The 21,905-nt window shown below is 35.3% G+C and overlaps 1 protein-coding gene across 3 annotated transcripts in view; it reads right to left on the bottom strand.

The window, feature by feature from the left end:
- Positions 1 to 15,203: 15,203 nt before the first annotated feature.
- Positions 15,204 to 21,905, bottom strand: part of LOC149128838 (synaptobrevin homolog YKT6-like) — a 145,175-nt gene continuing 138,473 nt past the window's right edge. For all 3 annotated transcript variants that reach the window (XM_089318808.1, XM_089318812.1, XM_089318830.1), the window contains one exon: positions 15,204 to 15,344. The gene's annotated coding sequence lies outside the window, so the exon portion shown is untranslated. The remainder of the gene's footprint in view (positions 15,345 to 21,905) is intronic.

Here is a 21,905-nt window from a genome sequence, read left to right as displayed (position 1 = left end):
GAATGTTCACAAAAGAACAATGATGGATATTGGAGGAGCTGGCTACATGAGCATAGAAATGAGACATCTTCTATCTCTGCTATGAACGAAAGCCATAGTTACATATGAACACAGGTTTCATGAGTAAGCTCAACGGGTTAGATCAGTAAAAGTCAGTGGATAGAAGATAAAGGGGATGCACTGAATTGTACAGCACATGCTTTCATACGCAGAGGCCACAATTTAAGAAGCCCTTCCGGAATAAACTATTAGATTATTGGGTGACATTATTGGACTACATTTCCTAATTGAGTGGAGATAATCCATTAAAATATTTGTTAGCATTGGGAGTCTGGCCTCTATTTTATGATCTACTTTGCACCAGTACAGGGGATAAAGTCTAAATAGTTGCAGTTTGTCCTGAAAAATAATTTTTTCCTTGGCTAGGTTGTCCTAAAATCTTGGCTGGGTGAGAGTGAACAAAAATCATTAATAATAAGTCTAGATATATGCTTTGGACACAACTCCTAATCTTACCTTTATAGTAATACAACTCCTATTTTGACATCCATGTATCTCACTCATATCTATTTCTCAGTTGGTTCACAATTTGAGTGGCAAAGAGAGGAATGTTACTAGTGGAATTAAAAATGAAGAATACTCCTGATGTTATTCTTTTTTGATTTACAGTGAAAGGCAGAGATAATGTTGGCAATAGGCACAGTAGAAACATCAGGACAATATGTATAGAAAAGAGAAATACAGCAAAACTAGAGTCTCTCAGTTTCTCATATAACCTATCCTTCACGCATGGTGAATAACTTCTGCTCTTCCTCTCATGATGGCCAACACACATGTACCTATCATCCCCACCATGCTCCTCTGAGAAAACTCTACCAAAAAGTGCTTAATAACTTTCCTAAAGTTTTGATATTTTCATATGCTGAAATACCACCAAGAACATCTGCAGTCAAACAAATTTACTTTTATTAACTTGCTGCAACACAGAAAACTTCATCATATAAGGAAAATAATCTCAGTGATAAAGAATTAGGGTGGTCTTATTGTAGGAGTTGGGCTTGCATTGGGTGATTTGAATATCTGTACTCACCGTGCATTGCCAGAAAATGGGAACTACTTGGTGACTGAGTTCATTAAAATTTTTAAGTTAGCATGTGGGAAGAATAAGGCAGAACTGTTATGGATAAGGGAGCAGTAGTTTCTCATATTGGCTCTGAGAGGGGACTGTGGTTGCATAGTGTCCTTGTGTTTGTTTTTGTTCTATCACAGAGTAACCTTACCTGATGTTGACATTCTGTGAAATTGTTCATGTTCAGTAAAGAACACAACCTAGCTGCTGTCTTCTAGGCCAGCCAACAGTTGTCAACTATCAATTGTTTCCTGTCCTTTGTTCTCAATTTCTTACAATTCACTCTTAGGAAGTTTGTTTGCTTGTTTTCAGCAAAATATAGAAAGAGCAATTTGCGTTATTACCAAATTACCTATTTGTGTTATTAGTTATTGCCTAATCAGTAATGACTGAATTTTCAAGCAGAGATCATGAATGAGAGAGAAAAAATTTGTTATTTAAGAAACCACTTATATGTAAAAATGTTAAAGAATTGACAGAGTACATTTATTCATTTTACTATAATTTATTGGCAGTACAAACACATTCTCATCAACAGTTTTACAGCATATAGTTACAGTCACTAATGAGACTGAATTGTTTGAGATAAGCAAATGATTGTCAAAGTTTCAAATATAGTTTGGTGTATGTTGACCTGGTTGTAATTATTTTAAAGTCATAAAAATAATTCAAGAAAAAAACCATGTAAAATGTACCAGCAGTTTGAAGATTTTAATATACTTAATCATAGATGGAATATTAACATTTTAAGCCTAATATAGATAAGCCTCAAATGAAAATTTCATTAGATTTATCTTTAACAGAAGTTTGGGAACATCAGAGATCACTTTCTACATATAACAAGAACCTAAAGTAGAATTTTCAGTCCTTCCCTAATTTTTTTAATGTTAATTGAATTTTTTAAAATATTAAGTCCTCATTGGCTTTCTGTGTTGGGATTTTTATATATTTATTTTTTAAATCATGCTGTTATTCTCTTTACTTAAGTGGTTCCAATAAGAATTATATGAATATGACCTGCATATTAAGACTACATCTGGGTTATTTTCAAGCTTTTTTATACATTAATTTCTCACTATGTAAATGTCCAGCTATTCATGAATAGATGGCTCAGGAAGGAACCAGTGGTCAAGAAATGACTGAATTTTCTATATATTTGATCAGAAAAAAACAATTCCCTTTACCAAGCATATTTCACTCAGAAAGACTAACAGTCTCCCTAGAACAGTGGTGTCCTTATTCCTCCTCTCCTTCTAGCTATATTACAGCAATGAACCAGGGAGACTACTATGCAAAAAAACGTGAAAATAGTGGAGAAGAGGAAGGTGATAAGAAATGAAGCCTATTATCAGATTCTTTTTTCTGCTTTTATCCTGACACAGTTATGGCTAGGAAATAACCTATCACAATTATAGTCTGAAACCTTTTAATGTTTTCTTCCTATTTGAAATGACTAAAATTGATGTCTTACTATTAAACTATAAACTTTATTTGGATTTCACATGATATTCCATTAATGCCCATTTAATATTGCCACACTTCTTTAATTTGACAGTTTTGCAGACTTTCTTTGTTTTTGTGACATTTACAATCTTCTTGAGAATTACCGGCAGATAGTTGAATGGACCCTGACCTGGGTTTGCTGATACTTTTCTCATGATTATACTTGGATTTTGAGTCTGTGAAAAAATTCCAAGGACATAAACTGTCCTTTTCATAGCATAATATCAAGGAGTAATATCTTCGATAATATCCACATCACATCACTGGTGACGTTAACTTTGATCACCTGGTAAGGTAGTGTTTGTCTGGTTTCTCTACTGTAATTTACTATTTTACTCCTGCCCTTTTCTATTCTTTGGAAGAGAATAATCAATCTAGTAAATCCACCTTTGGGTATATGGTGAGAGTAAGATCCACTCCTGGAAGCAGAAATATCTCTATACATTATTTGAATTTCTTCTGTAAGATTAGTCTCTTCTACCCATTTATTTATTTACTGCTACATCACTATAGACACATAGGTATTCATTTACATTTTGGTTCTAATTCCATATTAGATTATTTGTTTTAGTGCCCAAATGGTTCCATTTTGGCCACTAGATGTCTTCTAGGTTGGATCCTGTAGTCCTTTGACATGCCTCTATCCTGGCTTTTAGATCCTTTGCTACTACATGATGATCTAGACTCATACTTTTCCTTGCCAATCCTTAGAATCAGGTATTTCCCTAGACAATCTTAATTCCTTTTATTGGGGGACATTATTTTGAAATGTAGATATAGACAGTGAATTTGTTCTTTGGACTGGGGTGTTATCATATTTTTTTAAAAAAGATTTATTTATTTATTTGAAAGGCAGAGTTACAGAAAAGGTAAAGGCAGAGAGATATTTTCCATCCACTGGTTCACTCCCCAAATTTCCACAAGGACCAGGGTTGAGCCCGTTGAATCCAGGAGCCAGGAGCTTCTTCTGGGTCTCCCATGTGGATGTAGGGGTCACGTATTTGGGTTATCTTCTGCTGCTTTCCCAGTTACATTAGCAGGGAGCTATCAAGGAAGTTGAGCAGCCAGGATTTGAACTGGTGTCTATATGGGATGCTGGTGCTGTAGGAGATGGCTTTACCTGCTACACCACAGCACTGGCTCCAGTGCTGTCATTTCTAGGATATCTCTCCGTGCAAAATTGGGGAATTTACATTATTCATTTTGTTTGATAAAGATTGGAATTATATTTCACATAGTTTTGTGTAAACTTTTCCACAGTTATATTTTACTTACTTGTTTTTAAACATAATACGTTTATGTGGTTTAAAATTTAATCTCTTTTTTCTGTCTTTAGATAAACCATATTATATTTATATAAGATGTTTATAAACATATTTTCTCTCATGAATATTCTTTATGGAACCAACCAAATATGTATATATTTTCTCTCTAACTGACTGTATATCAACAGACTGTATTGTATCAAACTATATTAATTACTTCCTATCCACAACTGTACTTTCTGTGGTTTTAGCTATCCATGGTCAACCATGATGTGAAAATATTAAATAAGAAATTAAAGAAAAAACACATACTTTTAAATTACATAGCATTCTGAATAGCATGATAAAATATTGTACTGTCCCAGTTGGCACATGACTCATCCCTGTGTTCAGCATATTCACTTACTTAGTACACATAACGATCTACTGTCATGGCATTGCAGTGCTTACGTTCAAATAACCCCTACTTTACTAGTAATCACTGTAAAGCACAAGAGTAGTGATGCTGGCAATTCAGATATGCCAAAGAGAAGCTTCAAAATGTTGCCTCTAAGTTAAAAAGTCAAAGTTATTGACTTAATAAGGGAATAAATAGCACATGCCATGGTTACTGAGAGGTATGGTAAGAACCATTCTTCTATCCGTGCAATTTTGAGGGAGGAAAAAGAAACTCATGCTATTTTCTTGTTGTATCTCACACTGCAAAAGTGCATGACAAGTGTTTAAGATGGGAAATGTATTAAATTTGTGAGTGGAAAGCATGAACAGAAACACATTTCAACTGACAGCAACATACTGCATCAGAAAGCATTTATGGTGTAAAAAGATCTTAGAAAGGGCTCTCATAAAATGAGTAACATCAAGCGAATGGTTACACAGATTCACAACCAGGTTTTAGACTGAAAAATATAAAAATTATAAAAGACACTATCTGCTGATGAAATTCCCACCACCAGGGTCAGCATTGTGACATAGCTGATTAAGCCATCATCTGCTATGCCAGCATCCCATATGAGCTCTGGTTCGAGTCTTGGCTGCTCCACTTCTGATCCAGCTCCCTACTAATGTGCCTGGAAAGACAATGGAGGATGGCCTGAGTGCTTGGGCCCCTGCCAACTATGGGCAGATGGAGTCCTTCAACTGACTTTGAAGTGGCCCAGTCCTGGCAGTTGTGACTGTTTGGGGAATGGATGAACCAGCAGATGGAAGTTTCTCTCTCTCTTTGTTTTTCAAATAAAATAAATAATTTTTTTAAAAACCCACCATATTTCCACTTGTGCTACAGAAATTGATTAAGGAGAAAGTATACCATGTAAAGCAAATCATCAGTGGTAATACATCACAATGCCTTTGCCATTTACCTCGCTTCCTCAGATCACATAGGCATTATATCATCTCATATTATCACAGGAAGGGTGATTATGATACAATCAGATATCTTAAAATAGAGATATCAGATTCTTTCTTTTTTTAAAAAAGTGTTATAGAGAGATTGGGAAAGATAAAGAAAGAATCCATTGCCATTCCCATAATGTCTGTGATGGTCAAGGGGTGTGCCAAGCCAAAGCCCAGTACCTAGAACTCCATCCTGGTCTCCCACATGGGTGGTAAGATCCCAAGTACTTGGGCTGTCTTCTGCTATATTCCGAGACATGTTAGTAGGGAGCTGTATTGGAAGTAGAGCAGTTGGGATTTGCACAGGTACTCACAGGGTATACTGGCATCCCAGGCAGTAGCTTAACCTACTGTGCCACAACACTGGTTTCAAGAGAGAGACTACTTTCAGATAATATTCATGATAGTTCATTGTTATAATTGTTCTATTTTATTAGTTATTATTGTTAACCTCTTATAGGTAATTTATAATTAAACTTTATCATATCTATGTCTGTATATGACACACACACACACACACACACACACACATATATATATAGTTTGGTACTACTAGCAGTTTCAGGTTTCTACCTGGGAGTCTTGGAACGTATCTCTTGCTGATAAAAGGGACTACTCTCCATGTATGATTCTGCATGATCCTGTACCTAGATTTTTTTGCACCTAACAACAGGTATTTATTTTTTCAAAATAGTTATGCAGTTTCCTGTCTTTCAAATGGCTGCGTTTATTTCCAATGTATAAATATATGTATCATTATTTGTATTGTTTCCATTCTTTTATTATTACAATCAATGTGATATAAAGCCTATATATATATAATTGCTTACATGCCAGATTTATGTGGAATAAATTCTCTAGAAACAAATTGTTGGGTCAAACGGAATGTACAGTTATCCTCTAGACAGATATTATTAAGCTTTCCAAAAAGGTTTGTCAATTTGTATCTTTCAACTATCTTTGGAAAATTATGCTTTTTTTGCACATTTTCTCCAATACAGTGTATTTCAAACTTTCTCATTTTTGTCAATCTACTATGTAGAAAATTGTATCTCAGTTTAGTTTTTATTTGCATTTCTTTTAATATGAGGTAAAATAAACATTTTTGTATACTTAAAATATATCTGTATATTCTCCTTGAACTTAACATAACTTTATTTTTTTATTTTTATTTATTTATTTATTTATTTATTTAACTTTTATTTAATGAATATAAATTTCCAAAGTACAGCTTATGGATTACAATGGCTACCCCCCGATAATGTCCCTCCCACCTGCAACCCTCCCCTTTCCCTCTCCCTCTCCCCTTCCATTCACATCAAGATTCATTTTCAATTCTCTTTATATACAGAAGATCAGTTTAGCATACATTAAGTATAGATTTCAACAGTTTGCTCCCACACAGAAACATAAAGTGAAAAATACTGCTTGAGTACTAGTTATAGCATTATCACAATGTACAGCACATTAAGGACAGAGATCCTACATGAGGAATAAGTGCACAGTGACTCCTGCTGTTGACTTAACAAATTGACACTCTTGTTTATGGCATCAGTAATCACCTTTGGCTCTTGTCATGAGCTGCCAAGGCTATGGAAACCCCCTGAGTTCACTGACTCTGATCATATTTAGACAAGGCCATGGTCAAAGTGGAAGTTCTCTCCTCCCTTCAGAGAAAGGTACCTCCTTCTTTGATGACCTGCTCTTTCCACTGGGATCTCACTCGCGGAGATTTTTCATTTAGGTTTTTTTTTTTTTCCCCCAGAGTGTCTTGGCTTTCCATGCCTGAAATACTCTCATGGGCTTTTCAGCCGGATCCGCATGCCTTAAGGGCTGATTCTGAGGCCAGAGTGCTGTTTAGGACATCTGCCATTCTATGGGTCTGCTGTGTATCTCACTTCCCATGTTGGATCATTCTCTCCCTTTTTTATTCTACCAGCTAATATTTGCAGACACTATTCTTGTTTATGTGATCCCTTTGGTTCTTAGTCCTATCATTATGATCAATTGTGAACTGAAATTGATCACTGGGACTAGTGAGATGGCATTGGTACATGCCACCTTGATGGGATTGAATTGGAATCTCCTGGTATGTTTCTAACTCTACCGTTTGGGGCAAGTCAGCTTGAGCATGTCCCGAATTGCACATCTCTTCCCTCTCTTATTCCCACTCTTATATTTACCAGCGATCACTTTTCAGTTAAGTTTCAGCACTTAAGAAGAATTGTGTATTGATTACAGTATTCAACCAAAAGTATTAAGTAGAACAAACAAAAAAAATAATAAGAGGGATAACATATTAAGTTGTTCATCAACAGTCAGGGCAAGGGCTGATCAAGTCACCATTTCTCATAGTGTTCATTTCACTTTAACAGGTTTCCTTTTTCGTGCTCAGTTAGTTGTCACCTATCATGGAGAACAAGTGGTATTTGTCCCTTTGGGATTGGCTTATTTCACTCAACATAATGTTTTCCAAATTCCTAACAGGGATCACTTTTCAGTGAAAATTTAAACACCTAAGTATAATTGTGTGTTAATTACAGAGTTCAACCAATGGTACCAGAACAAAAAAAATACTAAAATGGATAAAGTATTACATTGTACATCAACCGTCAGGACAAGGGCTGAACAAGTCACTGCTTCTCATAGTGTCCATTTCACTTCAACAAGTTTCCCCTTTGGTGCTCAGTCAGTTGTCGCTGACCAGGGAGAGCATATGATATTTGTCCCTTTGGGACTGGCTTAATTCACTCACATGATGTTTTCCAAATTCCTCCACTTGCTGCAAAAGATGAGTTTCATTGTTTTTCACTGCTGTATAGTATTCTATAGAGTACATATCTACTGTTGATGGGTATTTGGGTTGGTTCCAGGTCTTAGCTATTGTGAATTGAGCTGCAATAAACATTAGGGTGCAGACTGCTTTTTTGTTTGCCAATCTAAATTCCTTTGGGTAAATTCCAAGGAGTGGGATGGCTGGGTTGAATGGTAGGGTTATCTTCAGGTTTCTGAGGAATCTCCAAACTGACTTCCATAGTGGCTTAAACAATTTGCATTCCCACCAACAGTGGGTTAGTGTCCCTTTTTCCCCACATCCTTGCCAGCATCTATTGTTGGTAGATTTCTGAATGTGAACCATTCTAACTGAGGTGAGGTGAAACCTCATTGTGGTTTTGATTTGCATTTCCCTGATTGCTAGTGATCTTGAACATTTTTTCATGTGTCTGTTGGCCATTTGGATTTCCTCTTTTGAAAAATGTCTATTGAGGTCCTTGGCCCATCTTTAAGGGGGTTGTTTGTTTTGATGTTGTGGAGTTTCTTGATTTCTTTGTAGATTCTGGTTATTAACCCTTTATCAGTTGCATAGTTTGCAAATATATTTTCCCATTCTGTCGGTTGCCTCTAGACTTTCCTGACTGTTTCTTTTGCAGTACAAAAACTTCTCAATTTGATGCAATCCCAAATGTTAATTTTGGCTTTGACTGCCTGTGCTTCTGGGGTGTTTTCCAAGAAGTCTTTGCCGGTACCTATATCTTGCAGGGTTTCTCCAATGCTCTCTAATAATTTGATGGTGTCAGGTCGTACATTTAAGTATTTACTCCATGTTGAGTGAATTTTTGTGTAAGGTGAAAGGTAGGGGTCTTGCTTCATGGTTCTGCACGTGGAAATCCAATTTTCCCAGCACCATTTATTGAATAGACTGTCCTTACTCCAGGGGTTGGTTTTGGATCCTTGATCAACATTAGTTGGCTGCAGATGTTTGGATTGATTTCTGGTGTTTCAATTCTGTTCCATTGGTCTATCCATCTGTTTCTGTACCAGTACCATGCTGTTTCGATAACAACTGCCCTGTAGTATGTCCTGAAATCTGGTATTGTGATGCCTCCAGCTTTGTTTTTGTTGTACAAGATTGCTTTAGCTATTCGAGGTCTCCTGTGTCTTCATATGAATTTCAGCATCATTTTTTCCAGATCTGAAAAGAAGGTTTTGGTATCTTGATTGGTATTGCATTGACAGGACAGAAGATCAACAAGGATGCAGTAGATTTAAATGACACTATAGCCCAAATGGATCTAACAGATATATACAGAACTTTCAATCCTACAGCTAAAGATTTTACATTCTTCTCAGCAGTACATGGAACCTTCTCCAGGATTGACCACATACTAGGCCATAAAGCAAGTCTCAGCAAATTTAAAAGAATTGGAATCATACCATGCAGCTTCTCAGACAATAAAGGAATGAAGTTGGAATAACTCAGGAATCCCTAGAGCATACGCAAACCCATGGAAATTGAACAACATGCTCCTGAATGAACAATGGGTCATAGCAGAAATTAAAAGAGAAATCAAAAATTTTCTGGAAGTAAATGAGGATAACAGCACAACATACCAAAACTTATGGGACGCAGCAAAAGCAGTGTTAAGAGGAAAGTTTATATCAATAGGTGCCTACATCAAGAAATTGGAAAGGCACCAAATAGATGAGCTTTCAATTCACCTCAAGGATCTAGAAAACCTACAGCAAACCAGACCCAAATCTAGTAGGAGAAGAGAAATAATTAAAATCAGAGAAGAAATCAACAGTATTGAATAAAAAAAAATTACAAAAAATCAGCCAAACGAGGAGCTGGTTTTTTGAAAAAATAAACAACATTGACACCCCATTGGCACAACTAACTAAAAAAAGAAGAGAAAAGACCCAAATCAATAAAATCAGAGATGAAAAAGGAAATGTAACAACGGATACCACAGAAATAAAAAGAATCATCAGAAATTACTACAAGGACTTGTATGCCAGCAAACAAGGAAACCTATCAAAAATGGATAGATTCCTGGATACATGCAACCTACCTAAATTGAACCAGGATGTCATAGAAAACCTAAACAGACCCATAACTGAGACAGAAATTGAAACAGTAATAAAGGCCCTCCCAACAAAGAAAAGCCCAGGACCAGATGGATTCACTGCTGAATTCTACCAGACATTTAAAGAAGAACTGACTCCAATTCTTCTCAAACTATTCAGAACAATCGAAAAAGAGGGAGTCCTCCCAAATTCTTTCTATGAAGCCAGCATCACCTTAATTCCTAAGCTGGAAAAAGATGCAGCATTGAAAGAGAATTACAGACCAATATCCCTGATGAACATAGATGCAAAAATCCTCAATAAAATTCTCGCCAATAGAATGCAACAACACATCAGAAAAATCATCCACCCAGACCAAGTGGGATTTATCCCTGGTATGCAGGGATGGTTTAATGTGTGCAAAGCAATCAATGTGATACACCACATTAAGAGACTGCAGAAGAAAAACCATATGATTATCTCAATAGACGCCGAGAAAGCATTTGATAAAATACAACACCCGTTCATGATGAGAACTCTAAGCAAACAGGGTATGGAAGGAACATTCCTCAATACAATCAAAACAATCTATGAAAAACCCATGGCCAACATCCTACTGAATGGGGAAAAGTTGGAAGCATTTCCACTGAGATCTGGTACCAGACAGGGATGCCCACTCTCACCACTGCTATTTAATATAGTTCTGGAAGTTTTAGCCAGAGTATTAGGCAAGAAAAAGAAATTAAAGGGATACAAATTGGGAAGGAAGAACTCAAACTATCCCTCTTTGCAGATGATATGATTCTTTATTTAGAGGACCCAAAGAACTCTACTAAGAGATTATTGGAACTCATAGAAGATTTTGGCAAAGTAGCAGGGTATAAAATCAATGCACAAAAATCAACAGCCTTTGTATACACAGGCAATGCCACGGCTGAGGAAGAACATCTAAGATCAATCCCATTCACAATAGCTACAAAAACAATCAAATACCTTGGAATAAATTTAACCAAGGACGTTAGGGATCTCTACGATGAAAATTACAGAACCTTAAAGAAAGAAATAGAAGAGGATACCAAGAAATGGAGAAATCTTCCATGCTCATGGATTGCAAGAATCAATATCATCAAAATGTCCATGAACATAACTTTAGTACATTTTTCTAGTAGGTTGTTTGTATCTTATTGATACACAGCAGATCTTTACATAATATGGAAATTATCATTGGTCTGTAATGAAATTTGCAAGTAATTTTGCTAGTTTGCCATTTATATCTTTGGAGTTCTTATGTTATACTTTTTACTAAGTAATTTTATGTAGACTATTGAATTTTTCTAATTTAATTCAAGGCTTCTAAGTTCTGTGTCACATTTATAAATGCCTTGATAAAGGACTCATATCAAGAATAGGTAAAGAACACTTATATTTAAATTATTAAAAGACAGCCAGATTAAAAAGAATGCAGGAAATTTAGAGAGAAATCTCCAAATAAGATATATGTATAATGGTCAATAAACACATGAAGAGATGTTGAACATCATAAATGCAATTTAAAACCACAATGAAATGTCACTTCACAATTACTAAAATGACTGCAATTTAAAAAAGTAAAAACTGATGCTCACTAGTATTGATGAGAATGTTTCAAATTTGGAACCCCTATATATATTGTTGTCATTGTTAAATGTTTTGATCATCTTGGAGAAGTTTTTCAGTTCCTCACAATGTTATAGTTACTATATACCCAGAAATTTCACACCTCAGCATTACTGAAGGAAGTTAAAGTATATATCCACAAAAGCGTGTGTGCAAAATTATTCACAGCAGCATTATTCATAATCACCAAAACCTAGAGACAACCTAGACGACCATGAACTGATGAATGAGTTAATCTGTAGAGACAGAAATACATTAGTAATTATTACCAGATGTTGGGGGAAGACAGACCTGGAGAGCGACTGCTAATGGGGGTGGTATTCCTTTTAGTCATGAATATTTACTCCTATGTTTCCATAGAAGAATTCAATAGTTCTCATTTTTACAAGGGTCCATTTCGGCTGCCCATGTGTACTGCATTTCCTGCATCTCTCCATCATGTTCTGTACTGCAGCAACAAGGAACTACCTTGATTTTTATATACTGGTCCGTTTCTCTGGAGAACTCTGATTGTTACAATATGTTTTTAGTATTAAAGTAAAGATTTAAATTATTTTTACTTGGCTTATGCTCATCCCATTTAAAAGCAATTGATTTTCTTATGTAAGCTTCATCACCACATTACAACTGTAATTATCATACACTGAGGTTGTTACCAAAGATCAGCTAGTTGTCCTCAGCTCCTTCAAAAGAAAAGTATTGACTTAAAGAATTTGCTATGGCTTAGGTACTTGTATTCAGTTAATACTTGCCATGAAAGATCAAACTTAAGAATTTAGGAGAAAGAACTCTAAAACAGTTCCATCTCATTATAGACTTTCATATAAACCTAGTCAATGGGCTTTAGTAGAAGTGTAGCTGTTAATTTTATGTGACAATGTGGCTGGGTTACACAGTGCCCAGACATTTGGTCAAACATTGTCTTGAGTGTCTGTGTGGGTGTTTAATGAAATTAACATTTGAATCTGTAGTCTGAACAAAGAAGACCACTCTTCCTAATATGAGTGAACCTTGGCAATCCACTGAAGACCTTAATAGAACCGAAAGCCCAAGTAAGAAAGAATTTCAGATGCCTGACTGTTGAGTTAGGACTCTGTTCTTCCCTTGCCGTCAATCTGAAATTTATACTTAAGCCTTTCTGAGTTAGATCTTCAGACTAGTACTGGAATCTATACCATCAACTCTCCTGAATCTCTGGCTTGTATATAGAAAATCTTGATATTACTTAGCCTCCATGATGTTGGGAATCAACTGCTTATAAGGATCTGTCTGTCTGTCTATCCACCCATCCATATTTCCTATTCTGTTTCTCTGGATTTCTATGGCTAAAAAAGACCTACAGTTGTGCAATTTCCTCCCTGGACTGAAAATCTTTAGAGATGGCTAAGTAGTAACCTATGAGGAAGAAGAGCAAGCTATATTACTTACCCTAATATAAACACATTATATTTAGATGATTATAGGTTACTAAGTGTTCTATCTAAGTAGATGTAGATGCTTGTCTCCCCACCCCCATCCTTCATTTTCAAAGCAGATCAGTATCACTTCTTCTTATCACAAATTTTTGGTGAGTACTTATGTGCCAGAAATCTTCTATGAATGGTATATTAGGGAAAAATACAAGTGTCTGGTTTACTATAAATGGCAGGTAATAAACATGAGAAAGCAGATTATAAAAATTATACTAAGAAATCAGTATGATATGACTCAGTGACTACGATTCATCATTTTATTGGACAGTCTTATTTTGGTAGTGCCAGCTGCATGCAGTTCCAACATAGACAATGCTAACATTGACAACGTCAGGAAATTTTTTTATAGAAGGTTACAGGCTCATTCTTTGAAACACAAGTGAAATTAAAGATATCACACTGATAGGTGAAACCTGGTAAAGTCTTCAAATCAAACTGCACTTCTTTATACAATAATTTGCTTGTTTCTCTAAGTCTTTATATGTTTTTAAATTTTTTGTTTTTCCTCTTCTATGTTTTATTTATTATTTTTCAATATAAAGACAATAGATATCATGAATCTCATATGTATACTTCTAAGAAGATAACCATGTTTTCTTCATTTTCTCCCTCCCCTCCTCAAACTCCCTTGTTCCTTCTTTTCTTTTTTTTTCTTAAATTTTTGAAAAAAACATAATTTCCATCCATTCTATAATCACAGTCTTAATGTATGACTAAACCATAATATTAAACAAGAGGAAGATGTGTGTTTTAATCCAAGGAATTGGAATAAACAGCTTTATAGAAAAAGTAGTAAATATGGTAAAAATGAACATTTTTGAGGCAGGGCTTGTAGATGAGACTTAATAATTCTTTTGCCTCTCTAAGCCATTTAGGCATAGCGAACACTTTGTTTTTTCAACACCAATCCCTCTTCCTACTTCTCAAGTATTCAGTGGCCTTCTTTGATGATTACATAGCTGAGCAAGCATTGAGAGTCTAAAAATCAACAATAAGCCGTTCTTTCAATATTTATTTCTCTGGTTCTATGAAAAATTTCCCTACCAGAGATGTAGAACTATCCTTGGAAGAGAAATAACTTCAGAGTAAAGCATTTGTCATTATCAGGGTCACCTAATTTCTGAGTAACTGCTTGGCTCTGATGAAGCTTTTCATATTCAATAGTACATCATCAGCACACAGCAAACTTGGCACAATTCCAAGGTCTACAAAATATTTTTTGTTCAAAGAATAAGTAACATATTTAGTAATCCCAGGATATCTGTGGGGTTCTTGCAAAATGTGCTTATAGGAAAAATCAGTTGTTTTTTTTTTTAAATTTACAGCATGAAATTCAGTCTAGATCTCTTTCCTTATCTGTTTTCTTCAGGAGTCTGTTTTTAATTTTAATGAAGTATTTTTTGGCTTCCTCTGCAATATAAAATTTTCTAGTTTTGTTAGTTTGTATACCTCCTATTTTAATGAACATGTTGTCAACCATGTTGAAAAAAGAATTATCAAAAACAAAAGGTATATTAATTTCAAATTGGTGTGCTATGGCTTAAGAACTTTATCAGAATAGAAGTTTGAATGCTGTTGTTATTTGCACAGGGTAATTTTCTTCAGATAGCTCGAAATACACTTCACTTTTCAATTCTGGAATTATTATGGCAATAATACTTTTAATATTTAGAAATATGATAGCAATAATATCTCTAATATCTGGATTTATGATTAGTGACTGCGTTTACTTAAGATTTATTATTATAAATTTGCATTTCAATTGCATTTTAAAAAGGTTATGTATGATGTTTTCTCTTCGAATGTTCTGTTATTCCTCTTCAGCATGGCCATTTATTTTTTGAAATTGAATAGGATAAACAGTAAATGATAATGATTGATAGTCTAGAGCAAGCTACTGTATGAAGAGTTTGTAAGTCCAAAACTTACCTTTTGACTTCCATCTTGGATGATAAAATACTAGATTATAGAATAGAGCTGATTATGATATCAAAGAGGATTCCTGAAGTGACCTGGCAGATACACCAACATCTTGATGTGTTCCTACTAATTAAACTTCAGGCTAGCACTGCCCACCTAGGAAGAAAGAAATAGCCATTTAGTAGGGAAAGTAAGATGAAATGAATCAGATGGGTTTTGCCTTTTTTTAAAATCTATTCTTCCCTTATCTATATTAGTATAAGTCTCTATTTAGCACAATTCAGATATCTTACAACAGATTCACATTTTGTGCAGGGAAATCTGTATATTTGTACCTATTCTAATATAATTAATTTATTGCATCAAAAGTTTATCTAAATCATTGCAATAACCTTGTATTGACTTTGAATACCTATATGCATTCACTTTAATGGATTTATAATGCCATAAAAAGGATTTAATAAAGAATGCATAAAAACTTCAGCACTAGGTGCAAAATGGAGGTGATTGTAGGGAATTAGAACTGAGATACAACATCATGTTCTTCTTTGCTTTTTTTTTTTTTTTTTTTTTTTTTTTTTTTTTTTTTTGACAGGCAGAGTGGACAGTGAGAGAGAGAGACAGAGAGAAAGGTCTTCCTTTGCCGTTGGTTCACCCTCCAATGGCCGCCGCTGCAGCCGGCGCACCGCGCTGATCCTGGCAGGAGCCAGGAGCCAGGTGCTTTTCCTGGTCTCCCATGGGGTGCAGGGCCCAAGCACCTGGGCCATCCTCCACTGCACTCCCTGGCCATAGCAGAGAGCTGGCCTGGAAGAGGGGCAACCGGGACAGAATCCGGCGCCCCAACCGGGACTAGAACCCGGTGTGCCGGCGCCGCAAGGTGGAGGATTAGCCTATTGAGCCACGGCGCCGGCTTTCTTTGCTTTTAGATGTCTGATGTTAATGCCATAAAACAAAAATTCTAATGCTCAGAAAGGAAGAATATATGCCTGACAGAATGTTTTCATGGATTTCAAAATATTTTTTTATTTCCACAAGAAAGTTACTTTGTGTTCATTGTAGTCAACTATCACTCCCATATTCAACAATGTTTCTGATTTCTATTGCCATATATTAGTCTGAATTATTCTGGAATTTTATATAAATGAAATTGTATGGTATGTCCTATTCCATGACTTTTTTGACAGAATGTCATATTTTTGAGATGCATCAAACTTTTTTGAGATCATTATATAATTATGTAAGAATCCATTCACCAAGAAGACATAATGATCCTATATAAGTAAATACCTAACAACAGACAGAATTTGTGAAGTAAAAACTGATAGAGCTGCAGGGACAAATAGACAAATTCACAATTAAAGTTGGTGCCTTCACATACCACTTTATCAATAAAACTTTTAGGGTGAAAAATCAGCAAAAATATGGAACCAATAGAAGAGAGAACCTAGGAGATCTTATGTATATGTCATATATCATATATATATATTATATAATGTAATTCAGTTTTATATATTATACATATATTTTCCATGAACTAATATATATTACATAAATAGTTTCCATGAACTAATATATATTATATATAACTAATATACATATTATATATAATATATGTATGTTATATATGTTCATATATACATATGAACTAATATATGTTATATATAAGATACACAATATAATATATAATACACAATATATATTATATATATATAGGGACTTCAAAAGTTCATGGAAAATTCCCATTAACACTAAATTCCATTTTCCCTTACATTTTGAAGGTGCTATGTATATATGTGTGTATATATATATATATATATATAGAGAGAGAGAGAGAGAGAGAGAAAGATAGATAGATACATTTGTCATGCAATGGTATTAAAATACACATTTTCTTTTCAAGCACACATGGAACATTTACCAAGATAAGCTGGAGCATATAGCAAACTTTTATAAATTTAAAATAAATGATATTGCAGAGTACGTTCTTTTTATGTAATGGACTTGAACTAGAAATCAATAAAGGGTCAACAGGAAAATCTCCAAACACTTGGAAATTAACATTATGCTTCTGAGAAATTCATTAGCCAAAGTCCCGAAGGATTTTTTAAAAATTTATTTAACAGGTAGAGTTATAGACAGTGAAAGAGAGAGACAGACAGAAAGGTGAACTTCCTTCCATTGGTTCACTCCCCAAATGGCCACTACAGCCGGTGCTGAGCTGATTCGAAGCCAGGAGCCAGGTGCTTCTTCCTGGTCTCCTATGTGGGTGCAGGGGCCCAAGCACTTGGGCCATCCTCCACTGCCCTCCTGGGCCACAGCAGAGAGCTGGACTGGAAGAGGAGCAACTGGCTCTAGAAACCAGTGCCCATATGGGAGGCCGGCACTGCAGGTGGAGGATTAACCAAGTGAGCAAGAAATTACTCAACTACCCAGTATGAATATAGCCCATGCCTTGAGATCTGGACTTGTTCTTGGCTCCTTTACATAATTACTTCACCCTATAGAGGTTTATGCACTTTCTCACAGACCATGAGGTGTTATAACTTAATTAACCAGCATCTTTGCTGCATTTGATGCCATGAAATTGTCAAAGTTGTGAGAGAACGGCCGGCGCTGCAGCTCACTAGGCTAATCCTCCACCTGCATCGCCGGCACTCCGGGTTCTAGTCCCAGTGGGGGCGCCGGATTCTGTCCCGGTTTCTCCTCTTCCACCCTCATGGGAGACCTCTCTTCTCCCTGCACCCTCATGGGAGACCAGGAGGAAGCACCTGGCTCCTGGCTTCGGATCACTAAAGCACGCCAGCCATAGCAGCCATTTAGGGGGTGAACCAACAGAAGGAAGTCCTTTTTCTCTGTCTCTCTCTCTTACTGTCTAACTCTGCCTGTCCAAAAAAAAAAAAAAAAAAAAGTTGTGAGAGAACTCTAATTGTTTATTGTTTTTCTTCAGTTTTCCCTTGTAAAGAGCCTATTTCTCATTCTAGATCACTGCCTCTAAGAAGTCACTTTGAGATAGAATTTCCTTTATAATTCAAATGAAATTATAAAAATGCCCTACAGATAGATATTTTCTCATTCCAATACAGATGCAAATTTTTTTGTGTGGGGTGGGCATTTGCCACAGCAGTTAAATTGCAGCTTGAGGCACTATGGGAGTGCCTGGTGTGACCTCCAGCTATTCCACTTCCAATCTAGCTTTCTGCTAAGGTACACACCCTGGGAAGCAGCAGATGATGGCTCAAGTACTTGGATCCTTGCTGCCCACCTGGAAGACTATGTAGTTCTAGGCTTTTGGTTTCAGCCTGACCCAGTTCTGGCTGCTGCAGGCATTTGGGGAGTGAACCAGGGAATGGAAGATTCTGTATATTTTGTCTCTGTTTCCCTCTATCTCCGGTTTCCAAATAAAATGAAAACAAATAAATAAAAATATGTGTGAAGTGGAAAGAGTAATTTTGTTTTCTCTACTGAATAAAAAGACTTTCTCTGATACTGGTCCAGCAGCTAAATGCAGCATCTAACAGTAAGCCTACAAACTTCATCTGGTTTTGAATATAAAACATGTGCTTCTGTGGGAAGAGTGTTCTCACTTTGGATGACTCTATCTGACATTTAGTGGGGATGAATGTTTGGTAGGACCTAGTATCATGTTGAGATGCTTTATTTTTCCAGAGACTAGATATTAGATTTTAAACAAGATGTTAATGGAAATTCATGCCTGAAGAAATCTACCAAGTTGAACTATTCCTTGTTCAGGAAATTTAGTTTGTTTTAGAATTTTATAGGGTAGATATTGTGAAAAACTGGAGTTTATTTCTGCTAATCATGGAATTTATTAAAAGACACAGAGGTGTTTTGACATGAACTAAAATTTTTTTAAAAAGCTTACTGCATTTTTGTTTGGGAGGGCATTGACTCTATGTTTAATTTTGAAAATATCTATATTTTAACAACATTATCTTTAATTACATTAGCATGATCTAGTTCTAGTTCTCTCAGAAATTTTGTCGCTTCCATGAGTAGACACTGTGCTTCTTTTGTTAGAACTATCATGCATATCACAATTTTAGAAGCTGCTGTAACTAATATGAATTTTTAAACTTTAAATTTCTAATTGCTACAAATATGGAAATGAATCTAATTTTCATATATTACTATTATATCTCTTGGAATATTTTTGATTCACTAAGTATGTTATGTTCCTTAAGATTTGTTATGTAGATGATCATGCCATCTACTAATAAAAATAATTTTACTAGTTTCCAAATTTTTATAACTTTTATATTTTGCACCTTCTTTATTATAATGGTCAGGATTTTTAGCAAAAAGTTAATAGATGACCTATCATAAAAGTCCTTTTTGGATCATGAGTTTATCAGAAAAACATTCAATATTTCATATTAAGCACAGTTACAGATGTTAGTTTTTAGATAGTTTTTGTTATTGGATGTCATTTGATTATTTTATATTATTTACATCTCTAGTAGCTATATCCTATCTAACCACTCACTATACTCTTCTTTTCCTTTACATACTTAAAAAGGCATTGTAGTTATTTTCACTTATTAGAACTTGTTGAATCATCATTAGTTCAATTTCTATCAAATTGTTTTCTTATTTCTGACAGAATTATATTTTTGGTTTTTAAAAAGTCTACTAAATTTTGAGCATGTCCCAAATTGTACATCTCTTCCCTCTCTTATTCCCACTCTTACATTTAACAGGGATCACTTTTCAGTTAAGTTTCAACACTTAAGAATAACTGTGTATTAATTACAGAATTCAACCAATAGTATTAAGTAGAACAACTAAAAAAATACTAAAAGGGATAACATATTAAGTTGTTCATCAACAGTCAGGGCAAAGGCTGATAAAGTCACCATTTCTCATAGTGTCCACTTCACTTTAACAGGTTTCCTTTTTGGTGCTCAGTTAGTTGTCATCGATCAGGGAGAACATATGATATTTGATCATAATGATAGGACCAACAGTCAAAGGGATCACATAAATAAGACTAGTGTCTGAAAATACTAACCGATAGAATAAAAAAAAGGGAGAGAGAGATCCAACATGGGAAGCGGGATACACAGACTCATAGAATGGTGGATGTCCTAAACAGCACTCTGGCCTCAGAATCAGCCCTTAAGGCATTCGGATTTGGCTGAAAAGCCCATGAGAGTATTTCAGGCATGGAAAGCCAAGACACTCTGGCAAAAAAAAAAAAAAAATGACCTAAATGAAACATCTCTGCGAGTGAGGTCCCAGTGGAAAGAACAGGTCATAAAAGAAGGAAGTACCTTTTTCTGAAGGCAGGAGAGAACTTTCAATTTGACTATGACATTGTCTAAATATGATTGGAGTTGGCGAACTCAAAAGGCTTCCATAGCCTTGGAAACTCATGACAAGAGCCTAGGGTAATTACTGACGCCATAAACAAGAGAGTCAATTTAAGTCAACAGCAGGAGTCACTGTGCACTTATTCCTCATGTAGGATCTCTGTCCTTAATGTGCTGGACAGTGTGATTTAATGCTATAACTAGTACTCAAACAGTATTTTTCACTTTGTGTTTCTATGTGGGTGCAAACTGTTGAAATCTTTACTTAATATATGCTAAACTGATCTTCTGTATATAAAGAGAACTGAAAATGAATCTTGATGTGAATGGAAGGGGAGAGGGAGTGGGAGATGGGAGGGTTGGGGGTGGGAGGGAAGTTATGGGCGGGGAAGCCATTGTAATTCATAAGCTGTACTTTGGAAATTTATATTCATTAAATAAAAGTTAAAAACAATTACTGGGGAGGTAGAAAGAACGGACCATCAAAGAAGGAGATACCTTTTTCTGAAGGGAGGAGAGAACTTCCACTTTGACTATGACCTTGTCTAAATAAGATCGAAGTCGGTGAACTCAAAAGGCTTCCATAGCCTTGGCAACTCATGACAAGAGGCTAGGGATATTACTGTTGCCATAAACAAGAGTGTCAATTTGTTAAAAAAAAGTCTACTAAATTTTTACTACATATGCTGCAAGTATATTATAAATATGTTACTGGGAGTTCAGATTATATGGATGTATTACAATAGGCATTGGATTTTCCTACATGGAAATAGATTATTAATGGATCCTCTTAATCTGGGAGGCTTGGCTGTATTCTTCATTGTAGCAGGTTTGTTTCAGTTTTTCCTTGTGTTTAATGATAAATTTTCTGTGCATCATTTTAATTTTAAAGTTGGGCCTTTCTATATTTTTAACTGAAAGTCTTAGGTTTTCGGATGCTCAAGTCATGAACTCAAGCTTTTGCTCTTTTTAGACAGGGTTGGTTTCTGCTGCTTTATTTCTGAGATGTTCAATCAACACATAAGTCTCATAATGAGTTAAGATGTAAAATATAGGAACTAAAAAAACTCACAATAAAAAAGCTCAAATAACCAGGTAAACATGGGCAAAAGATGATATCCATGCAGTTTTTCATAATACATGTTTTCATACACTATTTGAGGAACCCTCATATGCATAGACTTAAAATGTTGCATCAAAATAGCATTAAGAATTAAAAACTGTTTGCATCAAAATACATCTTTAAATGTATTTTTCATGAACCATTTGTACTAATAAATATTTCATCAAATAAGACATACAAAAGTCCAATAGGTATCTGAAAAGTTAATCAACACCACTATTAATCAAAGAAATGCAAATCAAGCAACATTGAAATTTCTGAGAA

The sequence above is a fragment of the Oryctolagus cuniculus genome, chromosome 1 (genome assembly GCF_051225735.1).
Source record: "Oryctolagus cuniculus isolate XC-2025 breed Fujian yellow rabbit chromosome 1, ASM5122573v1, whole genome shotgun sequence".
In the NCBI taxonomy this organism is placed as follows: Eukaryota; Metazoa; Chordata; class Mammalia; order Lagomorpha; family Leporidae; genus Oryctolagus; species Oryctolagus cuniculus.
The sequence above is the reverse complement of the archived record's forward strand: the minus strand, read 5'-3'. Positions and strand labels throughout refer to the sequence as shown.